The sequence below is a fragment of the Nyctibius grandis genome, assembly GCF_013368605.1.
Source record: "Nyctibius grandis isolate bNycGra1 chromosome W unlocalized genomic scaffold, bNycGra1.pri SUPER_W_unloc_1, whole genome shotgun sequence".
NCBI classification, from domain to species: Eukaryota; Metazoa; Chordata; class Aves; order Nyctibiiformes; family Nyctibiidae; genus Nyctibius; species Nyctibius grandis.
Genome location: NW_027167472.1, coordinates 5,359,129 through 5,374,952, shown reverse-complemented (window position 1 = coordinate 5,374,952; position 15,824 = coordinate 5,359,129). Strand labels below are relative to the sequence as shown.

General features: G+C 42.3%; 1 pseudogene; it reads left to right on the top strand.

Moving 5' to 3' along the window:
* Positions 1 to 15,824, top strand: part of LOC137677097 (integrin alpha-1-like) — a 48,491-nt pseudogene that overhangs the window by 19,535 nt on the left and 13,132 nt on the right.

The window sequence follows — 15,824 nt, the reverse complement described above, 5'->3', positions numbered from 1 at the left end:
GCTGGAGTGAGTCCAAAGAAGGGCAACGAAGCTGGTGAAGGGTATAGAGCACAAGTCTTATGAGGAGTGGCTGAGGGAACTGGGGTTGTTTGGTCTGGAGAAAAGAAGGCCAAGGGGAGACCTTATCACTCTCTACAACTACCTGAAAGGAGGGTGTAGCGAGATGGGTGTTGGTCTTCTCTCCCAAGGAACAAATTATAGGACGAGAGGAAATGGCCTCAAGTTGCACCAGGGGAAGTTTAGATTGGATATCAGGAAAGATTTCTTCACCGAAAGGGTTATCAAACATTGGAACGGGCTGCCCAGGGAAGTGGTGGAGTCCCCATCCCTGGAGGTATTTAAAAAATATTCCCCCCTCGTCCTATCACTACATGCCCTTGTAAAAAGTCCCTCTCCCGCTTTCCTGTAGGCCCCCTTCAGGTACTGGAAGGCTGCTATGAGGTCTCCCTGGAGCCTTCTCTTCTCCAGGCTGAAGAGCCCCAACTCTCTCAGCCTCTCTTCATAGGAGAGGTGCTCCAGCCCTCTGATCATCTTCGTGGGCCTCCTCTGGACTCGTTCCAACAGCTCCATGTCCTTCTTCTGTTGGGGGCCCCAGAGCTGGATGCAGTACTCCAGGTGGGGTCTCATGAGAGCGGAGTAGAGGGGCAGAATCACCTCCCTCGACTTGCTGAACACGCTGCTTTTGATGCATCCCAGGATACGGTTGACCTTCTGGGCTGCAAGCGCACACTGCCGGCTCATGTTAAGCTTCTTGTCAACCATCACTCCCAAGTCCTTCTCCTCAGGGCTGCTCTCAATCCATTCTCCGCCCAGCCTGGATTTGTGCTTGGGATTGCCCCGACCCATGTGCAGGACCTTGCACTTGGCCTTGTTGAACTTCATGCAGTTTGCACAGGCCCAGCTCTCAAGCCTGTCAAGGTCCCTCTGGATGGCATCCCTTCACCACACAGCTTGGTGTTGTCGGCAAACTTGCTGAGGGTGCACTCAATCCCACTGTCCATGTCACCGACAAAGATGTTGAAAAGCACCAGGATGCTGGGATACATTTTAACACAGACAGCTTTATTAACAGCAACAGAAGAGAGAAGAGTCTTCCTTTCACTTCTCCCTTCCCTTCCCCCCTCTCCCCCCCCAAAAAAAATCAAGGATTTTCTGGTATCCTGTATGATGTTTGACATGCTATAGGCCAATACTTAGCTCCTAACATTCAGCTCATGCTTGAATCGCCTAAGATTACTTTCACAAAGGAGACTGAGGAGGTGTAAAGGATACCTGTCTGCAGAGAGTATCCCTGTCATTTTCCAAGTTAATTGGGGTTTGTGAGTTACCACTCAACTCCCCTGTTGTCTATACTGAGCACTGGATGATAAAATTATTACTTATAAACTGTTGTCTTGACAACTGTCAACATTACAATCGTGTCCTGTTCTTTTAAACACACTGTTTTTCCAGATATTGTGAGGAAGAAGGAAAAACACTTTGTCAAATATAACAGAAAGGAGAGGTGAAAAAAAAAAATCTTCCCAGTCCCTTAAGCTGGTGATTACTCAAACACGTGGCATCTTGGGAAAATACTTAAAGCTGAACTTCCTAGTACGGGACAATGGCTGCATGGAAATCATCACTGCCTTTTGCCCAAAGGACTTCATTGGAATAGTAAACATGGCAATCAACTCTACTGCACCCTCACCCCTCTTCCTCACCCTGCAGTTCCTAAATTTTACATTGCCACACTTCTCATGTTTGTTTTTTGAATCCTGCCTTGTCTGCGTGGGTCACTCACAAACGGTTCGTTTGCTTGCCTGCACTCCAGCAACCAGCCATCTCCACCTACAAAATCCATTCTTTCCACAATTTGGTATAGCTGCCCCTCTTCTCACATGTACACTTATTCACTCAAGAACACCAGCTTCTGGTTGCTAAAGAGCAGAAACATTTGAGAGGGAGATAAGAATGGGAAAAGGGAAAGAAAGACTGAAACTGGAAATGGAAGGCAAAAACTAGATGGAATTTTCTCAGGACCTCTTAATTTTCCCCCCACTCCCCAGAATATATCTCATCCCTCTCCTTTCCTTTGAGCTCCCTGTATGATAACCCTGGCATTGCTAAAGGTAGTAAGAAATGTATACAGTCTCTTCTACCCACACTGTCTCCTTTCTCAGAAACTGTGTTTAAATGACTATTGAATGGGGAAGAGGAGAAACAACAGAGCAGGCTTGTTTCTCCCATCTCCTCTGGGAGCACAGAATAGAAATAAAGGAATAATTGTTTACTTTTTCTGTTTAAATTGATTTTTCCATGTTCATCTTCTGGGGATTTTTGAGCACGTTGAAATCGGTGGACTTTAACTGACTTCAGATTGTTTTCTTCTTGTATGGGAAAGGAATGAGGTGATTACAGAATAACTCCTTAGTGGCTTGGGTGTGACTTGTTCAAAACTGTGTTTTGATTAGAGGCTTGGGAGATTTTATTTTATTTATTTTTCACTCTCGCTTACCCCCTCCATGAGCAACAGTCATTAGATTTGTGGCAAGTCAGAAGAGAAATTTCTTGGTGTCCCACATTTGGGAAATTTGAAAGCCAGAAGATTCAGATGCAAAATCCAAAGTTTATGGTATAATTTTTTCAGAAGTACTTCCTCTTTCCTTTCTCCAAAAAATCCGCAACACAGTACTGATGGTTAAGCTGCATTTCCTGAGTTTAAGGATAAAAGAAGTAAAGGGAAAGTGAAGATAGAAAAGTGGAAATGGAAGAAGGAATTAAATGAGGAAAAAATGGTACAAATAGGAACAAAATATTTCTCCCTGCCTTATTCTACATTTTAATGTAACTGCAAAGCAACATCACTTTTACTTTTCTCTTTGTCTCTAACTTTTGTAGAGATAATTGTCTTTTTAATATGAGGGTGTGGTTTTTTTAATCCTTTATGTATGAGCAACCTTCTGTGGTAGAAGAATATCAAAAGAGAAAGCACAATACTTTGATATGTTCAATTCCAGCTTTAAAGCTATGTTGGAATGTCATTCAAAAATTTTCAGATGGGTTTTATTTCTCCATTAATATATGAAATAGGTAGTTATAGGTGTTTGACCTGTACCTTATTATATCTCCAAAGAGACTGTACCAGTGGACTAATAAGTCATACCATGTCGTATCTTATGATCAGTTTTATCTCCAGAAGAATGGAAGTGTATTAAAGAGGTATTAAAAAGATTCAGGATGAAGACAGACCTTTGCAATAGTTTACAAGTAGTTTCTGTCTGAGTCCTTGGGAGCAAGCAAAATGTACCAGAATTAATTCAATTTTGCTTTGATTCAGGTATTTTTAGCAAGCTCTCCCTATGATAAAATGTATTATCCATTAGTGCTTCCCAAGGCATCTCTGCTTTTACCTTAAATATGATTTAAGTACAACAAAAAATAGTATTTCTGATTTTCCTCCACATCCCAATGGTAGAAATCCTAGCATATCATTTCCATGTACTAAATGGTTTTCCTTTCATTTTGCTTTTTTTTGTTCTTGTTGATTTGTACTGAATAGATTAGTTTAATAATTTATTGCCAAAGTGTTGTGGTTTAACCCCAGCCAGCAACTAAGCACCACACAGCTGCTCACTCACTCCCCTCCCCCCCCGGTGGGATGGAGAAAGAACTGGAAGGGTAAAAGTGAGAAACAAACTCGTGGGTTGAGATAAAGACAGTTTAATTAAAAAGAAATAATAATTTTTAAAAAATTAAGGAAAAGAGGAAAAAAAATAACAAAGAGGAAAATAAAACCCAAGAAAGACAAGTGATGCAAATGAAAACAATTACTCACCACCAACTGACCAATGCCCAGCCAGTCCCTGAGCAGTGGCCCCCTCACCAACCTCCCCCTCAGTTTTATTGCTGAGCATGATGTCATATGGTATGGAATATCCCTTTGGTCAGGTGGGGTCAGCTGTCCCAACTGTGTCAATTACCAACGTCTTGCGCACCCCCAACCTAATCGCTGGCAGGGCAGTCTGAGGAGCAGAAAAGGCCTTGATGCTGTGTGAGCACTGCTCAGCAATAACAAAAACATCCCTGTATTATCAACACTGTTTTCAGCACAAATCTGAAACAGCCCCATACCAGGTACTATGGAGAAAATTAACTCTATCCCAGCCAAAACTGATACACAAAGTAAGAATATGCTTTCCAAGTAAGGGCCTGCATTCACTAATAGAACAACAATAAATAATTGCCCTCAAAAATGTTTTGTCCCCAAGTAGAAGAGTCTTTCACTTGCCTGTTCTCTTTTACAACACAAAGATGTTCAATAGATTATGGTCAGTAATGCTGGGAAAAATATTAGGTTTCCTAGAGCAGAGCAGAATTACGTCCTTGTGTGTTAGTACTGTTGCATTTTCCAGATTTAAATCAAACAAGCAAATCAAAACATACAATACCTGTAAGTATCGTTCTTAGGGGCTTGCTGAAGTTATGCAGTTTGAACAGGTTTATTGTTCCATAAAGGCACACTTGCATCACGTAGATGTATTTATAGTTTTCCATTAGATTAAAATGCTGTAAAAGCTCAAACCTTCATTGCTCTCTAATAGAATATAATTCTAATTTTACAAGGTGGAGTTGATTCTCTGATCCTGCAAGAGACTGGAACATGCAGCCTAGTTGTATTTTGTCAGTTCTGGGAAGCTTTTTGTTACCCTTTTTTGAAGAATGGCTCATATTTGATGCTATGAAATAGGTAGAACATGATGATCAGTGTTTTCAAAGCTAGTGCTAAGGAAGGGTCCCACAGAACAGCTGTATCCCATAAGATAAACACATGCCCACCCTTCCTTCCTGATTTACAAGCTATGCAGCACAGTGCAGTTTTCCAGATTCTGATATTCTTCCCATTCACTTCCTGAGAAGGAAATGCTCAAAATGTTTACTTGCTGTGATCATGGACTGTGTTTCCTTTCAAATAGGAAATGATACAACTCAATGTCTCAGCCTGTAATCCTTTTTTAGGAAAAAGACAACATCAACATGGGTCTCTAGAATCATGAAAGACTGGCAGATACTTTTCACCCTCATCTTGGCAGCAGTCAATAGTTGATTTAATCCTTGGTAGCAATAAAATCCTCAAAGCTGCAGATAAGGAGCCTGTGAATCCACAGTGGCAGGCTCCCTTGCGTACAACAGTCTCTGGCTATGCTTGTGCATGATCCTGGAATACTTGATGCACTCCTCCCACTCCAAAAGACCGAGGGTGATGAAGAGTTCTCATTTATCAACAGTTAACGGCGGTCTTTTTAAATGACCAGCAGCATCCTGTTCAGATTATGTTGTATGTCACTTTAGATGCATGCCACGAAATATCTGCCTTGGAGGGAACAGGTTAAAACTTTCATCTTCAGCTTGGCATTTAGTCGGTGCCACATGACTGCTGTGAGCTGTAATACAGAGTGTGCCCCAGCCTGTTGTGTAAACACTGTGCAGGATTAATAGGCCGCTGCCCACAAGAATGTACAGCATCTGGACGCTCTCGGCTGCAGGTGGAGGAGGACGTGCCTCCAAGAGACAATTAAAATATCTTTAAAGGGAGCAACTTGTAACTTTGAACTTACATCAGTTCTTCCAGTATTTTCAAAAGGATACAGCAATTAAGTAGGATAGATTTTGCTACCGCATACCATTATAATTATAGTCTCATAATCTTATGTAACTAGGTTTTCATAATGATCGTGATATTGATGTTTAGCATCAAATATTTATCCAACTCTAACCCTTCTACTATAAGTCATCCTTTTGGCTTAAATACAAGGAATGGATGCCGGCAAACAAACATTGTGCAGAATCTGAGAGCTTATGAAAGCACCTATAAAGCAATTGCAAAGTACATACTAAGCCACCTCTAAAATGATATGATGGTGTAAACATCCTAGAGGTCATATTGATCTTCAGTATCTAAATGCTAGAGTGCTTTTAACAATAGATGAGTGAGACATAAATATGCCACATAATACTGCATTATCCTAAATAACATCTATAAATTGCCATGTGTAACGTAAAATTGAAATATGCTAAGGGAACATTGTGTGGATTCTTCCCAGTAAAAGCTGTCAGGAACCTACCAAAACATTAAAACTGACAGAAATGAATGAGATAAATTAATTAATATTTAAGAATATTGCTTATCATCTTTTTATTTCACGTTTGTTTTTGCAGCAGATTCCCTCAGGCATTTGTGGTTGGGTTCCAATCCCATATGTTGCTCTTTCACAAAAAGATTTGTCCTTCTGAGGTCATCTTTAGTCTTTCCATCATCCTCCTATTCCAGGAGCCACTATTTTATCCATGTTGTGCCCTCTGGCACTTGTCAGGTGTCTTTCTTTGGCTGACCTCCTGCTGGGAGAATGGCCATGTCCTGGACTGTCCTGCTGTCTTCATCAAGAGAAGGGTATTTGGGTCTTCCTCTCACCCTGAGGACCTAAATTTGTCATTGCAATGCCATTTCTAGGCTAGGTTTAGGGTAAATAGCTTATTGGGTATAGGAATACTATAATTGGATAAAACAAACAAAGTTGTAAAAGTGAAACATAGCCTCATATGCTATAAGGAAAACTATTTTTTGAAGTTATGACTGATGGTTAGGGCATTAGTCTGCCTTGGCCTAGAGGAGAGCAGAGCTGCAGCACAGGTTACTGCAAGTCAGGAAAAGCAAGGAGTTGAGCCTGCTTTTGGCTTTGTCCCTATTTTTAATAAAACCAATGTAGAAAATTCAAAACATTTCATGAGATCGACTGTTTTCTAGCCAATATTGCTCAAATGCTAATAGGTGTTTCATACTGGGGGAAACACACAGAGTTCAATTCTTTTCCTGTCTTAGGTACAGACAGGCATTTACACCACTGCAAGAGAGTGACATGCTTTCTTTAAGGGTGATTGATTTTTAACATAAACTGTGTGTTTTAGGTTGGAATTGTTCAGTACAGACAGACTGTAGTCCATGAATTTTTCCTGAATACATACTCAATAACAGAAGACGTGATGGCTGCGGCTATGAGAATACACCAGTGGGGTGGCACACAAACTATGACAGCCCTTGGAATAGATACGGCGAGGTACATTCACAAAATATTGTCCTGCATATGGTAGGAATGGTCTCAGTTCTGATTTTATAAATCAAAAATATGATGTGGCTGGCATCTGACTTAATTTTAGCTAAGCAAATGAAATTTAGGAGAGTGGATAAACAGACTCTGTCCAACCTCTAGAGTAGTTGTATATGGCACCCAGAAAAGGTAGCTGTCTCTTGAATGGAGGAAATAGGGAAAGAAAAAAAGACATGGAAACAAGGTTGTAGTCCTAAGCAAAGGGATGACAATCTTTTTCCACATAGAGCAGGTAGGAACTGTGTGTGTAGAGGGATCAAGGAAATTAAGTTTTTCAGAGGAAACGGGAGAAAATAGAACTTTTTAATGTTAATTTGTCTTCCTTATGAGGTTAAGATTAATACAGGGTTTGAGCCCACAATTGTCAGCAAGTCTAGAAATTTTATATCTGAAGTCTTTGAAGCTTCTGGATCATTGAGAGATTAAAGATCTGTTGTAGCAATAGCATTATTTAGAAATGCTTCCTTTATGAGAAAAATGAAATCTGACTTTTGTAGAACAGACAGTAAAATGCAAAATCAAACTCCCAGATGACTGATGCAGACAGTTATCCGTTTCCACTCCTAGCCCATCAGACCTGGTTATGGACTATGTGAAAGATAAGAAACCAGAGGACAATTAAAAAAGAAGAAAGTGAGAGGCACTTTACACCCAATACAAAACCCTACAATGTTGTCCTGGTTCTGCGCTCATTGAAATCATTACTGAGCAAATAGTTGAAAGTACTTGCTCAAATGGACAGTTTGCCATTAGTTTGCTGCCCTTTTCAATAAAAACTGTTTCCAAAGTAATTTAAAATGCTCATAAATAGTGTTAGCACAAAAGGATACCTAAGAATGGACCTCACTGATAAACATTAATATAGCAATGATCTGCATTACTAAACCTTTCATATCTTTTCTCTTTTCTACTTTTTTTTTCAACATGACAGCATGACTTTATTCCATAAAAGATTGTATTCTCCCTTTCCAAACAACCATCTAGTTGAAATGTGCAGCATCTTTCTCATGAACTATTTGATTATCTGATTAAAGTTCTGTTGATATTATGTCTTAAAACTAATGAAATTCTTACATATTCACCGGTAATGTTTTCATTAGATACAAGTAGACGTTTGAGGGAGTCCTAACAAGTTCATGAAAGCAGAGCCAGTTGAGAATTGCCAAATATTCAGAAACCATATGTGGTTCAGAAAGTCCCTGTGCACCATGAACTGTTGCAGGCTTGTAAATACAGGAAGTATCAGGAAAAGCTTCCTCTGTTCTTGCAATCTTCCTACCCATCCACTTTTGGCTATCATCAACGGTGGATCTTAGCTTTCATCCGTGTGGCCAATCTTAGAGCTCTGTGGTATTTTTCTAAAATGAGGAAGCCCTGTTTCCCTTCCTTCTCCTCCAGAGCCCTAATCTGGCTTTGCCTTTTCTGGTCCCCTCCAGACTCTGGGTGAGCAGCTGCCCAAAACCTCAGTGCCCCTTTGCCCATCTGCGGCTGTAGAATTCAACTGGTCACCCCAACCTGCCTCCGCTCACCTGCAAACTACTTCTGCCACATCCACAACAACCAATTTTGCTGTAGATGTGCAGAGATGTGCTTGTAGCTGAATAAATACTTTGACCACTTGAAGTTCTGTTGTAGGGTGGAAAGAGTTTTTCTTTGTATGTGGGTTTGGGGAGAGGGGGGTGTTGGCTGGTTTTGGGTTTTTTCTTTTTAGCTGCCAAAAGCTGTTTTAAGGTGTCAAAAGTTTATTTGGATAGGAAAAGAATTCTTCACTATCCAGCATTGTGTTTTCTGCTGTCGCTCTCAAATGAATGAAAGATGAATGAATGCTTGTGAAACTCTTTGGCTATGAACTGTTGTGTAAGTTCCAATTGTTGTTGTTTGTATTTGTTCATGGTTAATAATAATTTCCTTTTCCTGCTTCTTAATTAATATAAAATCTTTTAGTGTATGGTTGACTCTGCAAAAATGATGCATGTACTAAATGCTGACATTGTCTTTCTCCAAACCCTTTATGCTCCCTTTAGGAAAGAGGCTTTTACTGAGGCTCATGGTGCATGACGAGGAGTACAAAAAGTAATGGTTATTGTGACTGATGGGGAATCACATGACAACTACAGATTAAAAGAAGCAATTGATAATTGTGAAGATGAAAACATTCAGAGATTTGCTATTGCTGTAGGTGAAAAATGGGGAAAAATTCAGAATCTTTAAAGCATGTTTCATCTTCCAAATATAATGTCTGTTTAAAAAGTTCATTTCACAGAACCTTTATGGAAATATCATTTCAGAGAGGAAAAAAAGAAAGATGCTTAAAAAAACATTAAAAATTTGCTTTCTGATTTTATAGAACATAAGAAAAAGCATCTGTCTTCCTGGTGATGACAGGCGTGTGTGCGTGTGAAGAAAAAGGAGAAAGAGTTTAAGGGGCAGTATAAAATCTAATCCTTTTTGTTAAGAGCAATATTGAACAGAGTGGATTAGTTCAGATGATCTGAGCAATTTCTATAGACACATTACCCACTTTAAAAAAAAAAAAGGCAAATGTAAACCATCAACAAAAAAAATAGGTTTATTATGGCTGTTATGTGTGCTGGCATTCTAAGGTTGTCATTTTCACATAGAGCAAACTTAGTAGCTGAATGAGAGAATGAACATGATGGAGGTTAACCCATATAGAGAAATTTGGAAAAATTAATGATAGATTTGGTATGAACTCTCCACTGTATTTGTGTATTCTATACTGGAATCACCTGTTTTCTCTCATTAATTTTTAAGCTGCATTGGATTGTTGCTTCTCCATTCCTATCTCTCTGTATTGGTACAATGAGGTGGTATGGAACCATAACATCTTTCTTGAAAATGTATCTTTAATATAAAGGCATAAAACTAAAGTTAAATCCATTAGCACACAAATTTTCAGTGGTTTCCTTTGTAAAGCTAGAGATAATTAAAGAAAAAGTCATCCTTGAAGCTGTAATAATTTTTAGCAATGAAATTCCTGTCTAGAACCAAATTTGAATTGCTCCAGTGTCCAGGAATGCTAGAACATGGAAGTTTGTTTTTTATTTCCCTCTCAAAGCAAGTTAAGTGTGTAGAATAATCTTTTTTCTATGAAAAATATTTCTCCAATTCCCAGACTGATAAATGAGTAATTTTGTTCTGAGGCATCTTGAATTTTTACAGCAGCAGTGTTAAAACTGGGGACAAAATCTAAAGTCTTGTACTGGGATGGAGTCGTGTCTCCAAGGCTAAACAATAACCAGCTGTTCTATCACCCAATGACCCCTCCCTGACCAAGAAAGGGAATTGGGAAAAGGAGCGAGACTCGTGGGTTGAAATGGAAACAGATTTAATAAAATAGGAAAACCAATATTAATACTAATGCTAATATAAAATACACAGAGTTATACTCAGCCTATATAGTGGTCGCAAGCTTCGCGCTCCCAGCAGTGAATGCCAGATGTCAAACACTGCGAGCACCACAGCTCCAGTGAAAGCGCAACGGTCACAACGAATGGGAGAGTAGGCCTTGGGAGCAGAATGACGGGCGAGACCCTCCAGGGATGGCAACCATTGAAGAGAGGGCTGTCCCCAGCAAACTTTCCAATTTATAGTGAGAGAGATGTTTATAGTATAGAATACTTCCGTTGGCCAGCCTGGGTCAGCTGCCCTGGCTTTCGCTCCTCCTAGCTTTAGCCCCCAGGTGCCTCGAAACTGCTAATGGCCTTGATCACCATGGAAACCCGCATACCATGGTTGGCCATGAACTAAACCAAAGTGTCTTATCAACTTTGTTCCCACTGTATCGGGTGCTACAGTGTTCTCAAAAGTGCAGCTTTTTCTGAACAGAAAGTTGATTCTATGATTCTATCTCAGCAAAACCAGGACAGTATTCCACCCCTTATTCCATATCATTTACGTCACACCCAAGTCACTACTATTTTCCATGTCTCTCAACATATATATAAATACACACACATATATACATGCAGATATCATTCCCTTAGTCTATGGATCATCTCTCTAAAAAGTTCATTGAATTAATTTAGTCCAAAACCGTGAGTTCAATCTGTCATAATAGTCTTTCAGGCAGGAAAAAATTATGTGGGATTCACTTGGTCAGCAGATTGGGACCAGGCTTCTATACAGTGTGATGGACTGGTGAAGTTGGGCGCAGCAGGATGATGTGTCATGCATCTGGAGCTCACAGCTGGTGTATCTGGTGTGGCCCATGTTCATGGTCTGTGGAGATTCTTACTGTAATAAATAACTAGAGAAATGATGACAAGCAGTATCGTATAACAATTAGCATCATACAGTTCATATTATTGGCTATTCTCAACCAAAATCAAATCTCCTTGAGGTACAGATTGAACTATCCCATCTTCCTGCATCATCCACCAGGCACACCCAGGTCCTTGACCAAAAGCAATACCATGAAAGTGTTTGCCTTTGCTTTATTCCCCTCTACAGTATGTAAAAGTTCTGACTGAGTAGGGCCAGCTCAATTGACAGATCCCCTGGTGTTAACTAACCAGGTGGCCTTTGCTAAGTGTTCATCACAATTTTTGAATGTCCCATCACCCATTGCTTTCAGTGTAGTCTTCAACAGTGCATTACATCGTTCCACTTTCCCGGCACCTGGTGCATGATAGGGGATGGGATATATCCACTCGATACCATGCTCTTTAGCCCAGGTATCTATGAGGCTATTTCGGAAATGAGTCCCCTTGTCTGACTTGATTCTTTCCGGAGTGCCACGTCACCACAAAATTTACTTTTCAAGGCCCAGGATAGTGTTCTGGGTGGTGGCATGAGGCACAGGATATGTTTCCAACCATCCGGTACTTGCTTCCACCATTGTGAGCACATGCTGCTTGCCTTGGCGGGTTCGTGGAAGTGAGATATAGTCAATCTGCCAGGCCTCCCCATAATTATATTTCAGCCATCGTCCTCCATACCAGAGACGTTTCAACCGTTTGGCTTGCTTAATTGCAGTGCATGTCTCACATTCATGGATGACCTGTGCAATAGTGTCCATGGTCAAATCCACACCTCAGTCATGGGCCCATCTATATGTCGCATATAGGACTCCACACAGCAGCTTTCCACCTTTGCTGTTTGCCTACAATACAACAAGATCCATCAGTGAACAAGGCATGATGCTTCTCATTTTCTGACAGCTTATTGTATGGTGGGGCCTCTTCACCACGTGTGACCTCCTCATCTTGCGACATACCAAAATCTTTGCTTTCAGGCCAGTCCATGATTACTTCCAAAATTCCCAGGCAATTGAGGTTCCCTATTCGAGCCCACTGAGTAATCAATGCAACCCACTTACTCCACGTAGCATCAATTGCATGATGTGCGGATGGGGTCTGTCCAGTTCAACACTGGCAATCAGGGCGCCAGGAGGAGCTGTGCCTCAGTGCCAATTATTTCTGAGGCAGCTCAAACTCCTTCATAGGCTGCCAGTATCTCTTTTCCAGTTGGAGTAAAAAGGTCCTGGGATACTCTCTATCCCTGACTCCAAAACCCCAGGGGTCGACTTCAAGTCTCCCCCGGAGCCTTTTGCCAGAGGCTCCATGTAGGACCATTCTCCCCAGCTGCAGTACAGAGGATGTTCTTTACTTCTGGTCCCATCTGGACTGGTCCAAGGGCCACTGCATGAACTTTCTCTTGATTAATTTGTTCAAAAGCCTGATGATGCTCAGGGCCCCATTTAAAATCATTGTTCTTCCAAGTCACTTCATAGAGAGGGCTCACAATCTGACTGTAATGTGGATTATGCATTCTCCAGAAACTCACAATGCCTAGGAAAGCTTGGGTCTCCTTTTTGTTAGTTGGCGGAGACATAATTGTGATTTTGTTAATCAATCACATCCATTGGGATCTGACAACGGCCATCTTGCCACTTGATTCCTAAAAACTGGATCTCCTTTGCAGGTCCCTTGACCTCACCTTGTTTTATGGCAAAACCGGCTTCCAGAAGGATTTTAATTACTTTTTCCCCTTTCTCAAAAACTCCTGCTGTGTCACCCCATACAATGATGTCATCAATGTATTGCAAGTGTTCTGGAGTTCCACCCTTCCCCAGTGCAGTCTGGACCAGTCCACGGCAAATGGTGGGGCTGTTTCCACTCCTGGGGCAGTCAATTCCACATGTACTGGATGCCCCTCCAGGTGAAAGCAAACTGTTGCCTACACTCCACTGCCAAAGGAATGGAGAAAAACACATTAGCGATGTCAGTCGTGGCATACCACTTGGCTGCCTTTGACTCCAGTTCATAATGGAGTTCTAGTATGTCTGGCACAGCCACACTCGGCGGTGGTGTGACTTCATTCAGGCCACAATAGTCCACAGTTAGTCTCCATTCCCCACTGGACTTTCACACTGGCCATATGGGACTGTTGAAGGGTGAGCATGTTTTGCTGATCACTCCTTGGTTCTCCAGTTGATGGATCAGCTCATGGATATGGATCAGGGAGTCCCGATTAGTGTGATATTGTCGCCAGTGCACTGTCATAGTAGCGACGGGCAGCTTTTGCTCCTCAACCCTCAGCAGCCCCACAATGGAAGGGTCCTCTGATAGACCAGGCAGGGTAGACAGCTCTCTAATTTCTTCCATCTCCACAGCCACTACACCAAACATCCACCGGTACCCCCTCGGGTCCTTGAAATACCCTCTCCTCAGGTAATCTACACCAAGAATGCATGGGGCATCTGGGCCGGTCACAATAGGCTGCATCTGCCACTCAGTCCCAGTCAGAATCACTTCAGCTTCCAATACAGTCAGCTCTTGGGAGCCCCCTGTCACGCCAGAGATGATACAAATGGATTCTGTCCCTTTATAGTTTGATGGCATTATGGTGCATTGTGCACCAGTGTCCACTAGTGTCTTATACTCTTGTGGTTCTGATGTGCCAGGCCATCAAATCCATACAGTCCAATAAGCACGGTTGTCCCTCTCCTCCACTTGGCTGGAAGCAAGGCCCCTCTAATCCTGAGGATAGTGTCTGTTATCGACATCTGGATTCAAGCGGCTCGCAGGGATTCGACCCCCATCCCCATTACTCACGTCTTCTAAAAAGGGATCCGAAGCCCACCTAGACTGTCTGGAGAACTTCCCATTGGAAACTGGAGCAGCAATTTTCCTGGAAGAACCCCTTTTGTGATTGTCTTACCTCTCAACTTACATACATGTGCCTCTAAAGCTGAGGTAGGTTTTCCATCGCATTTTCTCATGTCTTCTCCATGGTCACGCAGGAAAAGCCACAGGGTGCCTCATGATGTGTACTGTCTCTCCTGAGCATTTCTTGCAGGGGAACGCTGTCTCCTGATAGCTGAGACATTTTTCAGTACAGGTGGGGAGCGGGGTCTGTCCTCCATCTGGGACAATTTTTCCAACACCTTACTGAGCAGTTCTGTGGATTTTTCAGATGGTTTTTCCACAGCTGAGATGCTGGCCCGTGGGGAGGAAGAGAGATTATCTGCATATTGCTGCATTCTATTATCTATGTCACCCACTGTTGGTTCGTCATCATCTTTCCAGCTAAATAATGCTGATGTGTTGCCATATGACAGTGGCCTGGTCAGTACCCACTTGTGCCACATGGGTCCAGTAACTCTGAGTGCATCTGGATCTACTGGTGTCTGCGGGTTGTCCAGGTCATCAAAAATCAGCTCCCACACAGATATTTTCCTTAGATTCTTAACACCTCTCTCAATGGTCGCCCACTTGCCTGGGTGGTATGCGACATCGTCCCTCAAGGGATATCCGTTCCTCACACTCAGCAGGAGTCGCCTCCAGAGAGTGAGGGCCTGTGCGTCTGTTGCAAGACCACTATCAATACCCACTTCTCTAGCCATTGGTCCCAGCTGCTTGCCCCTACCCTCTAATTCCAAACCATCGGCTCCGTTATTCCAGCAGCGGAGCAGCCAAGTAACAAGTTGCTCACCTTCATGACGGCTGTAATCTTTGCGTATATCTCGCAGCTCACTCAGGGATAGAGATCGAGTGCTTACCTCTGGTTCTTCCTCCCGTGATGTCCCTGGTAGGCCTTCACAACCTGCTCTTTTTGTGTATTTCTTCTTCTGTTCAGGGGTGACTGATACTAGCACTGGTTGAATCCCTAGGTCAGTTGCATCACCCATCGCTGAGGGCTGAATAGCTGCAGTGCTTGTTGCCAAAGTCTGCGTAATCGCAGCGAGTATCGCCTGGAGTTGAGTAATCACAGTACCCGTTGCAGAAATATGGTTAACCTCTGCGGTAGCTGCGATGCCTGATGTAGGGGCTGGCAGGGTCTGAGTATCTGCGATGCCTGTTGTGGGGCCGAGGCTGCTGCGGTGCCTGTTGTGGGGGCCAGGGCAGCTGCGGTGCCTGTTGTAGGGCCTGGAGCTGCTGCGGTGCCTGTTGTGGGGGTTGCAGCAGCTGCACGGTACCCACACCTATACTGATGTTGTACTCTAAGCAAGACCAAGAACTGAAAGACATTCAGAAGGCCTGACAATATGAGCATGGTTGTTGAAACATCCCAAGGGTATTCAAAATTCTCAAAAACTGTTGAAATTAGCCTCGAGAGAGAAGGAAATCACCAAACAGATGTCTCCCTCTCAGCCTGACTGTGCAAAAAGAAAAAAAAGGTATAATTAGCAACAAAGTCCACTATCTGACTCCC